General features: G+C 37.8%; 1 long non-coding RNA gene across 3 annotated transcripts in view; it reads right to left on the bottom strand.

The window, feature by feature from the left end:
- The window catches only part of LOC109680712 (uncharacterized), a 59,200-nt gene extending 58,002 nt beyond the window's left edge, over nucleotides 1-1,198 (bottom strand). For all 3 annotated transcript variants that reach the window (XR_012441869.1, XR_012441872.1, XR_012441871.1), the window contains exon 1: nucleotides 201-1,198. This is a non-coding gene — a long non-coding RNA (uncharacterized lncRNA). The remainder of the gene's footprint in view (nucleotides 1-200) is intronic.
- Nucleotides 1,199-12,300: the final 11,102 nt, after the last annotated feature.

Here is a 12,300-nt window from a genome sequence, read left to right as displayed (position 1 = left end):
ACTATTTATAATAGTAAAAGTATAGTTCTGTTTTCTACTGCCCCCTTTTAGTACTCCCATGTTTTCAACACCATTTCACAAAATTCATGTCCTCAAAAAAATCTTTTAAAAATTTTTGCCATTTTTACACATTAATATAAGCATGTATAGTTTTATTTATACTTTTCTTTAAATAAATTTACAATTTTTTCTTTACTTACCTTATGCAATAATATTGGGAAATTTTGAATTTAAAATCTAGTGGTAGTTATCCCCCATGTCACAGGGTACAAGTACACAGCTCAGTAAGCATTAGCCCCAACTGAGTAGGTCCCTGGATATGTCCTGGAAAAGTATCCTGCTCCTTCTGCTAAGCTAACACCCTGTCCTCATGACCCAGGAATACATGCTGCTAAGTCTGTCACACATTTACCTTAGCTACCAAACATCTTTGAAGACCTAGAGTTGAGCCATTAAATAAATTCCAAGAAATTGTTGAAGCTTCTAGATAACTGTGCTTTCCAACTAACTGCACCTGGTTCTAACACACAGTGAGCATTATCTGAAGACGCCTGGGCCATGTGGCTTATCTGTGTGAAAACACACAGGCCTCCCTACAGCAAATACATAATCAAAGGCCCCTTCAGCTCCAGAATGACAAATATCAAGAAAGCTAATTGCATGTTAGTGGAAAGTACAATTAAAATGCATGAGTTTTGGGGGGTTTCTTATTATTATTGTTGTGCTAGGGAGTTTTCTTTTTAAAGTTTAAGCTGGAACTTGTTTTCTAGGTCTAAGGATGTTCATATATATCAATCTGCACATTCCCTGGAATATTAACCTGAGAGATAAATCTCATAATTTTAATGCATTATACAAATAACTCTTACTCTGTTGAGGTGACCAAGGCATTTTTTTTATATATATTTTTTTTATATTAGTAACAATAAGATATGCTACCCAAGTTTAACACAGAAAGGAAAAGGGGGACAGAAAATGCATGGCTGTATCAGTGCACATGTTCACATTGGGTATTTGACATTCTTTGGGAGAACCAGAAACCATGGCACGGGTTCTGGTGAGTGGATTACAGGGAGAGCTTTAGTTAGAAGCCGATGTTAAGGAGTTATTGATGCTTTACAGAGGTGGTCACCTCTGCTGAAGTCTGCAAAATATGGGGATCCAAAATCTCCTTTGGAAAATAATGTCTCAAAATAAATGTATGACATCCTAATCTTTTCATAATTAGAATTTTTCATAAATAGAAAACCTAATTTCATATTTATACATTAATGGGATCTTCATTTTGCAAATAAAATCAAACCTAAGAACCATAAAAACTAGAATCCAGGAATTCTTTGGGACATACCCATGCTCTCTTCTTAATTTTTAAACTGTGACATTTTAATTGTGGAACAGAAATCAATTGTGGAGGGGATCCAAGATGGTGACTAAGGCGCAGAAGCAGACAGTGTGAGCTCCATAAATCAAAAGTATTGTTGAGACACTGGAGCCACACTTTGCAGAAATAAAAACACCAAGAAGAATCAAAACTTCAACACCCTGAACCCCTAGCCCATGGAAAACTTCTCCATGCATTACACTGAGAAAACAGGAGGGCTCCCATGCTGCCATACACCAGCTCCAAACCTGCTTGGGAGACATTCAGCAGACCAACAGGTGAGCACCAAGCATCAAGTGGATTTCCCCAGACACCCCTAGGATAAACCAGCATAGATCCTGGGCAGACTGATCCCCCTCCCTGCAAAAAAAAAAAAAACTGAACAATAAACAAGGAACTGAAAACTAACACACAGTAGAGGGGCAGAGTTGCTGTAAGCACACTGGAGAAGGCGGGGAAAGCAAGGAGCTGATCTCCACAACAACTTTCAGTAAATAAAGGCTGGAAAGACAGAAGGGCCAACAGCTGGCTGGTGATAAGCTACTACCTGAAATAGAGCAGGTAGCGGTCCACAAAGCTCATCTCCTGAGCCAGTGAGCAACATCCAAAGTCAAATGACACTACAAAATTGAAAACTAATCAGCAAACTGTCACAACACTCTGACAGCAGAGAGCCAGCTGACAGATCACTGACCTTGCCCCAGAGAAAGGGGACAAGGCATAGAAACAAGCCCCCAGTAATCAAGCACAGTGAAACCCAACTCCAAAGCAGGAGAGCTTGTGAGCTACAGAGCTGATTCCAGAACCTGAGGACAACATACAAACTCAAACTGCCACACCTCACTGATGGAGGAGCTGACTAACCAGCTGCTGCTGAAAGACAGGGGAAAAAAACTGATGAGACTCCCCAACCACCTGGTAAGACTAAGACAGAGCCTCTGATTAAATACCAGGGCTGGATGCTGCAGGAGAACATCAGAACTACTAAGACTGAAATTCTATTGTTCATGAACCTAGAGTTTTTTTGTGTGTTTGTTTTGTTTCTTGTCTGTTTTGTTTGTTTGTTTATTTGTTTGTGTTTGTTTGTTCATCTCTCCCCATTGATTTCTTTGGAGTTTTGTTGTTGTTGTTTTGTTTTGTTTTGTTTTGGTAGCTTTACTATTGTGAGTTAGTCAATACTAAATTACACCCAGACCAGGGACAGAAATAGCATACATACAATAAGCTAAAAATCCAATACAGCTACAAAACAAAATTAAACCAAGGAAAAGAAAACAGGTGACTGAAACCACCAATAGCCTATCAAGAACAAAGTTACACAGTACCAAGTGGAGTGATGGGAAGATGAAAAAGGGACGGAAATGATTCTCCCCCAAAAAATAATTTACTACAGGATTCAGAGGAAAATGGATACCCAGTTCCAGACTCCAACAAAACAAAGATAAATGATGCCAAGGAACCCAATGATGCCCACAAGAACAACCTCAAAGAAGAAATCCCGCAGTTAATCACTGAGAATTTCATGGAGATGTTACTAGATATGGTCAACCAAAACATACAAGAGGCACTCAAGAAATTCCAAGTCACCAAAAACAAAGAATATGAGAAGACACAGAAACAAACAAATGAACTTACAGCAGCCCTAAATAAATATCAAAGTGAAACAGAGAACACTATAGAGAGATAAATGAATTAAAGATGAAAATTGACGATATTAAAGAGGAAGTTACCCATGATATGGAAAACCTCAGAAAAAAGAATAAAACAGAAATACAAAACACAATGGAAGAGCACTCCAGAAGACTAGAACAAGCAGAAGACAGAATCTCAGAACTTGAAGATGAAACGGAAATTAGAGGAAAAACTGAAAAACTATTAGTTGAACAACTCAAGACTTGTGAAAGGAATATTCAAGAACTTACCAACTCTATCAGAAGACCAAACATGAGAATCATGGGCATTGAAGAAGGAGAAGAGGTGCAAGCAAAAGGGATTCATGATATATTCAACAAAATAGTAACAGAAAATTTCCCAAATCTAGAGAAAGTTACTCCCATTCAGGTACAAGAAACCTCCAGGACACCACAGACTTGATCAAACTAGAACTACCCCACAACATATTAACATTAAAACAACAAGCACAGAGAATACAGAAAGAATACCGAAGACTGTAAGAGAGAAAAAACAAATGACATATAAAGGTAAACCCACCAAAATCATAGCAGATTTCTCAATGGAAATCTTAAAAGCAAGAAGGGCATGGACTGAGGTATTATAGGCACTGAATGAAAATAACTTCAATCCTAGGATACTCTACCCAGCAAAACTATCATTCAAAATAGATGGAGCAATAAAAGTCTTCCACAATTAGCAGAAACTAAAACAATATATAACCACCAAGCCACCACTACAGAAGATTCTTCAAGGAATTCTGCACATAGAAAATGAAAGCAAACAAAATGATGAGAGGACAGGCAGTGCCAAACCAAAGGAGAAGAAAAGGCAAGAAAGTAGAGAGTAACATTGATTTAGCTACACACAATCAAATCCTTAAACAACAAAAACAACTAAATGACAGGAATCACCACAACCTATCAATATTAACACTGAATGTTAACAGATTTAACTCCCCCATCAAGAGACACTGTTCGGCAAACTGGATTAAAAAGGAAGATCCAACAATCTGTTGTTCACAGGAGACCCATCTCACTAACAGAAAAAAGCACTGACTTAGGGTGAAAGACTGGAAGAAAATTTACCAAGCCAATGGCCCCCAAACACAGGCAGGAGTAGCAATACTTATCTCGGACAAAGTAGACTTCAAACTTACATTGATAAAATGAGATAAAGAAGGACACTTCATACTAATAAAAGGTAAAATACACCAAAAGGAAATAACAATTATCAACCTATATGCACCCAACATCAGTGCATCCAATTTTATCAAACATACTTTGAAGGACTTAAAAGCACATATAGACTCCAACACAGTGGTAGTGGGAGACTTTAATACCCCCCTATCACCAATAGAAAGGTCATCCAAACAACAAATCAAAAAAGAAATTCTAGAACTAAATCACACCATAGATCAAATGGACCTAGCTGATGTCTACAGAATATTTCATCCAACTACTGCACAATATACATTCTTCTCAGCAACCCCTGGAACCTTCTCCAGAATTGATCATATCTTAGGGCACAAAACAAGCCTCAGCAAATATAAGAAATTAGAGATGATCCCATGCATTCTACCAGATCACAATGCATTAAAACTATAACTCAACAACAAAACCAACAGTAGAAAACATGCAAACAATTGGAAGCTGAACAACACATTGCTCAATGATCAATGGGTCACTGATGAAATTAAAAAAGAAGTTAAAATGTTCCTGGAAGTTAATGAAAATGAAAACATGACCTACCAGAACCTATGGGACACAGCAAAGGCAGTCCTAAGAGGTAAGTTTATAGCCATGAGTGCATATATTAAAAGGACAGAAAGATCTCAAATCAATGACCTATGCTACATCTCAAACTCCTAGAAAAATAAGAACAAGCAAATCCCAAAATAAGCAAAAGGAGAGAAATAATAAAAATAAGAGCTGAAAATAATGAAATAGAAACAAAAAAATACAAAGAATCAACAAAACAAAAATCTGGTTCTTTGAAAAAATAAATAAGATTGACAGACCCCTGGCAAATCTGACTAAAATGATGAGAGAAAAAACCCAAATCAATAAAATCAGGAGATAACAAACACCATGGAAATCCAGGAAATCACCAGAGACTACTTTGAGAACCTATATTTTAATAAATTTAAAATCTTGAAGAAATGGACAAATTTCTAGATACTTAGGACCATCCAAAATTGAACCAAGAGGATATTAATCACCTGAATAGATCTATAACACAAAATGAAATTAAAGCAGCAATAAAGAGTCTCCCAAAAAAGAAAAGTCCAGGACCTGATGGATTATCTGCTGAATTCTATCAGACCTTTAAAAAAGAACTAATACCACCCTCCTTAAACTGTTCCATGAAATAGAAAGGGAAGGAACACTGCCTAACTCATTTTACAAAGCCAGTATTATACTCATCCTAAAACCAAAGACACCTCCAAAAAGGAGAACTATAGGCCAATCTCCTTAATAAATATTGATGCAAAAATCCTCAGAAAAATAATGGCAAACCAAATCCAAAAACATATCAGAAAGATCATTCACCACAACCAAGTTGGCTCATCCCAGGGATGCAAGGGTGGTTCAACATACACAAATCTGTAAATGTAACACAGCACATTAATAGAAGCAAAGATTAAAACCACTTGATCATCTCAATAGATGCAAAAAAAGCCTTTGGTAAGATTCAACACCACTTCATGATAAAAGCTCTAAGAAAATTAGAAATAGAAGGAAAGTACCTCAACCTTGCAAAGGCTATATATGACAAACCTACAGACAACATCATACTTAATGGAGAAAAACTGAAACCATTTCCCCTAAAATCAGGAACGAGACAAGGGTGCCCACTATCCCCACTCCTATTCAACATAATCCTGGAATTCCTAGCCAGAGCAATTAGGCAAGAAGAATAAAAGGAATCAAATAGGTAAAGAAACTCAAAATATCCCTATTTGCAGATGACATGATCCTGTATCTTAAAGATCCAAAAAACTTTACTCAAAAACTTCTAGACACCATAAACAGTTATAGCAAGGTAGCAGAATACAAAAGTCATTAGCTTTTCTATACAACAACAATGAACAAATTGAGAAAGAATATATGGAAACAATTCCATTTACAATAGCCTCAAAAAAAATAAATACCTAGGAGTAAACTTGATAAAGGATGTGAATGACCTCTACAAGAACTACAAACCCCTGAAGAAAGAGATCGAGGAAGACTACAGAAGGTGGAGCGATCTCCCGTGCTCATGGATTGTTAGAATCAACAGAGTAAAAATGGCTATACTACCAAAAGCAATCTACATGTTCAATGCAATTCCCATCAAAATCCCAATAACATTCATCACAGAGATTGAAAAATCTACCCTAATGTTCATTTGGAAACACAAGAGACCGCGAATAGCCAAGGCAGTACTCAGCAAAAAGAGCAATGCTGGAGGTATCACCATACCCAACTTCAAACTATATTACAAAGCAAAAGCAATAAAAACAGCATGGTACTGGAACAAAAAAGACATGAAGACCAGTGGAACAGAATACAGGACCAGATATGAATCCACACAGCTTTGCCCACCTTATTTTTGACAAAGGCACCAAAAACATATGATGGAGAAAAGACAGCCTCTTCAACAAATGTTGCCAGGAAAAGTGGTTATCCACCTGCAAAAAACTGAAACTAGATTCATGCTTATCACCTGGTACTAGTATCAACTCAAAATGGATCAAGCACCTTAATATCAGACCCAAAACTCTGAAGTTAGTACAGGAAAGAGCCGGGAATACTCTGAAAGTAATAGGTATAGGCGAGGACTTCCTCAATAGAGGAAGCAGCTCAGCAACTAAGAGAAAGGATGGACAAATGGGACTATATGAAATTAAAAGGCTTCTGCACAACAAAAGAAATGGTCTTTCTAAACCGAAGAGACCACCTTCAGAGTGGGAGAAAATATTTTCCAGCTGTACATCAGACAAAGGACTGATAACAAGAATATACAGGGAACTCAACTAAACTGTCCCAATGAACCAATAAAGAAATGGGCAACTGAACTAAACAGAACTTTCTCAAAAGAAGAAATTCAAATGGCAAAGAAAAACACATGAAAAAATGCTCACCATCTCTGGCCGTAAAGGAAATGCAAATCAAGACCACACTAAGATTCCATCTCACCCATTAGAATAGCCATCATCAAAAACACCACAATCAACAGGTGTTGGTGAGCATGTGGGGAAAAAGGAACCCTAATCCACTGCTGGTGGGAATGCAAGCTAGTGCAACCACTCTGGAAAACAATATGGAAGCTTCTTAAAAATCTAAACATAGATCTGCCATATGATCAAGCAATCCCACTCCTAGGGATATACCCAAAGGAATGCAACTCAGGTTACTCCAGAGGCACCTGCACACCCATGTTTATTGCAGCACTATTTACAATAGCCAAGTTATGGAAACAACCAAGATGACCCACTACTGATGAATGGATTAAGAAAATGTGGTATTTATACACAATGGAGTTTTACTCAGCCATGAAGAAGAATGAAATCTTACATTCTCAAGTAAATGGATGGAACCAGAGAACATCATCCTGAGTGAGGTTAGCCAGGCTCAAAAGACCAAAAATCATATGTTTTCCCTCATATGCGGACTTTAGATCCAGGGCAAAGGCAGCAATGTTGCTGGACTTGAGTCACACAGTAAGAGGAGAGCACATACGGGAGGAATGGGGATAGGTAGGAAACCCAAAATTTGAAAGTGTTTGATGTCCCCACTGCAGAAGAGCTAATACAGTCACCTTAAATGACAGAGGTCAACATGGGAAGGTGACCGGGGAGTAGTGAAGAGGTCAAGTAGAGAAGAATCAATTCGGGTGGTAATACACTTGTGCACGGAAGCAATGCTAGGAATCTCTCTGTATAGCTGTCCTTGTCTCAACTAGCAAAAATGCTATGTCTTTCTTATTATTGCTTATGTCTACTCTTCAACAAAATTAGAGAAAAGAGCAGAACCTGAAGCTAGGGGGGAGGGGGAGGGAGCAGGGAGCAGGGGGGAGAAATGGCCCAAACAATGTATGTACATATGAATAAATGAGTTAAAAAATTTAAAAATTTTAAAAAAAGAAATCAACTGTGATGCCACATTGAACCTCAAGACAGTGCTTGAAAATCTGCCAGCATAGACTTTTTCAAACCAATTCTGATTTTCTGATTTAGAAAAGCTAAGCATTAGAAATTCTAACCAAAAACATCAAGAAGAGCAGGGAAACGTGAGACACTGTGACAGGAAGCAGCATTTTTACCCTTCGTTTCAACAGAATTCCATATGCACAAAAACAAAACTGAAACACAGCTGTACCCTGCTCATTGTAATAGATGTATTTCTGAAATGTTAATCAAATATTTTAATAGAGAATTCTATTTTACATGCACTAGAACAGTGGTTTCCTGCTTTTTTGTATTCTAGTAACAAGTATATTTTTAAAACTGTTGTTAAAATAACTGAATTGGAATAAAAAGCAGCAAAAAATAAAAGATTAGAAATTTCCCCATGTCATAAGATCTCTACCTATTGATCTCTATCTTACTTTCTTTGGAATTATGTTATTTGACAGAGGTGATTAATTAGTTTTTAAGCCACTGGATCATCAAGCTGTCTGAAGAAAACACATTTTAACATGGCCTAACTAACTTCCAAGAATTTTAGAAACTTGAAATAAACCATATCATTAATACATTTTTAACTTCTTATTTTGAAATAATTATAGATTCAGAGGAATTTACAAAGCAAGGTACACAAGCACCCTTTGAGTGTACATTCCCTTTCCCAACATGACTATTTTACATGACTATAGTAACACTATAACCAAACCTGGGTGGCAGCATCAGTACACACCATGGAGCGTGTGTACATTTGAGGTCCACATGCACTCGTGGTGGGGGGGAGATGTTAGCTCTCTGCAGTTGTAGCCTAAGTGTTCTCAAATCCACTTCCACAGGTAAGACACAAGACAGTTTGTCCTCTGAAACACCCCTTTTGTCACTCCTTTAGAGCCACATATACACCTCCCCATCCTTCCCCTGGCAACTACTAATTGGCCCCCGTCCTCTATGATGTTATTTGGCAATTGTTATTTACAGAGAACTGGGCAATATATTTCATTCAATACAGTCTCCAAGGTTCATACAGCTTACTGTGCGTATGATATAGTGCATTTCTTTTTATTGCTGAGTAGTATTTCATAGTTTGGATAAACCAGTTTGTTTAACCATTCACTCAGCAAAGGACATTTGGGCAGACTCTAGTATTACAAGTAAAGCTGCTAGCTAGTCACAAATACCTAGCTGTATGAAAATGTAAGTTTTCACGTCTCTGGTTTTCCTTGTGCTCTAGAAGTACAATGGTTGGGTGGACGCTCTGCTTTCCAGAGCGTCCACTGTGTCTTTGGTACCTCTCACCAGTGAGTCATGATTGACCGGTTACACTGTAATCTCACCAGCATTTGGCATGGCTTCTATTTTTAACCATTCTGATTCTGATGTGCTAAAACCTTATTGTGGTTTTAAAACATATTTCCTTTTTTTTTGGTGGTACTTGGATTTGAGTTCAGGGCCACACACTTGCTAGGCAGGTACTCTACCACTTGAACCATGCCCTCAGCCCTTTTTTACTTTAGCTTATTTGTATTTTCTTTAGCTATTTTTTAGGTAAGGTCTTGCTCATTGCTTGGGGCTAGCCTCATACTACTATCTTCCTAACTAAGTAGATGGGATTATAAACATACACCACCATCTCCAGCTTATTTATTGAGATACAGTCTCTCTAACTATTTGCCCAGACTGGTCTCACAAACTACAATCCTCCCAATCTCCACTTCCCAAACAGTTGGGAATACAGGTGTGCACCACCATTCCCAGCCCTATAAACACACTTCTTTAATGGTCAGTGATGAATATCTTTTCAGGGGCTTATATGCCATCTACAAACCTCTGGTGGAACATCTATTCCCATCTTTCTCATTTTCTAAATGGATTATGGATTGTTTTATTAGCATTGAATCTTAAACGTTGTTTCAAAATAATATATTCTAGAGATAAGTCATCTGTCAAATACATATTTTCTCTCAAGTCTGGCTTGCTTCTTCATTCTCTTAATAAGTTTTGTCACAGAGTAAAAGTTTTTGATCTTGATGAAACTCAACTGTTCTAATATGCTTTTTAGGCACTTTTTCTATTTTCTACACTGTGTTAGTCAGCTGTCCATCACTGTGACAAAATACCTGAAATAATCAACTTAAAAGGGAGAAAGGTTCATTTTGACTCTGTTTTCAGTCCATGGTCATTTGACCCTGTTGGTAACACAGTACAATGTCAAGCCAGGAGCACATGGCAGATGAGGTTTGTTTACCTGACAGCCAGGAAGCTGAGCAAAGGGAAGGAGCCAGTGCCTCAATATCCCCATCAAGGGTGAACCCACAATGACCTCACTTCCTCCAACTAGGCTCCACCTCCTAAAGGGTTCACCACCTCCCCATAGTGCCTAAGGCTGGTGACCAAACCTTTAACACGTGGAACTTTGGGAACACTTATTCAAACCACAGCATATACAATATACAACTTTAAGTTCTGCTCTAAGTGCAAAACATTTTCTTTCACAAGTCTCTTGAATTTTACATTCAATACTTAACTCCCAGTACCTTGCAAATCTGATGATTTCATAGAATTATTCCAGAGGGTTAACCCCATACATTACACACTCCAGGGATCATTTTATTTACTGCAATAAACCTGACCAGATTTATGAACATTGTCCTTGCTTCTCCCAGTTCTCCATATGCTAATAAAACTTTGCTAGGTAAAGAGGCAGGTGCTGAGTCAGCCCTGGGCAGCCCCCACACCAGAGCGGGAAGCTCACTTAATCAGAGGCAAGAAAGACAGGCTACTTTGCCAAGGTGATTCCAAACTCTGATAAAAAATATAAGATCAAAGGTGAGAATCATTTGACAAGTGACAGGGAAAGAGTCTCCCCTTCCCATAAATCTAATACAAAGTTGAATTTCTTACTTGCTAAGGGAAGCTGTGCTTGCAGAACACAGTCTCTCTGAACAAAGCAAAAGTCAATTTATGTCACATTTGGAAGAAGCAAGCAGTCTAGTGATTGGCTGATTTTCCAAAGTGAGGCAACTGAAGCAGAGCTGCTGAATGGAATTGCACCACTGATAGATTCGATCTGGATTAAAACCTATTCTGTTACTTCTGCTGCTGAGGACAAGAGCCAAAGGATTGTCTGTCTCTGTAAAGAACCTTGAAAGAGCAACTTTCAAAACCAGAGTTCCCTGATGGTGGGGTAGCTCAGTAACAAAGTGTGTGCCTAGTATGAGTTCAGTCTGATTCTCACTATAGATACTGATTCAGATTCTCTGATGATAGTTGAGAATAGTCAGTGAATCTCTTTCGAAAATAAATGTGTCTACTAATTTTATGTGGGTGTATGTGTCACACACACTTATACCCTAGTCATGCATTTTCTGATGAATGTAAGCCAATTTGAAACTGATTTGGGTTTGTGATATTTTTGAGACCATTGGAAACATTGAAGTGAGGCAAAACCAGGCTGAGGAAACTTCTAGAAAGGAGGTTCAATCACTGCAGACTGTTTCAGAGCTAGCAAAGGCGAGAGTTCACTAGGAAGAGTCCTCCACGTGTATCCTCAAGACCCTCTGTTCTTATCCAATTCTTTGTTTCCTGCACAAGGAGACCTGAACTGGTGCAAGAAAACCTCAGAACCTTGGGCCTCTCAATTTATTCTTTAGAGAGGAGACATTAACACATCATACACTTAGTCACACACTTTAAGGTCAAAGTTCTTTTCATTATAACAAAATGGGAGGGTCTTTAAATTAGAGCAATTCAACTTAGCTATTAAATCTACCAGGCCTATCAGCACACATCATTGTGCCCTTTGAGATACTCAGTCTGTTAGAAGTTCAAATGTCTGTGTTCATATTGAATTTGCCCTATTTTCACTCATCTAAACTCCCTACCTAATTATCTTCTCACTTATATTTGACCTGGAAATTTCTTAACTTAGTTACTTTTTTAAGACAAAATTCTAACTCAGTAATTCATGTGTTAAATTTCAAATAGCCTCATAAAGAAAAGAAGAGAAAAATCTGTTTTATTCTTCATATAAATCCTCTGCCTAATGACAACAGCTTTTAACTGGTTTTGGTTTTTCTTGTAG

Source organism: Castor canadensis, chromosome 2 (assembly GCF_047511655.1).
Source record: "Castor canadensis chromosome 2, mCasCan1.hap1v2, whole genome shotgun sequence".
NCBI classification, from domain to species: Eukaryota; Metazoa; Chordata; class Mammalia; order Rodentia; family Castoridae; genus Castor; species Castor canadensis.
This window is presented reverse-complemented; position numbering and strand designations above follow the sequence as displayed.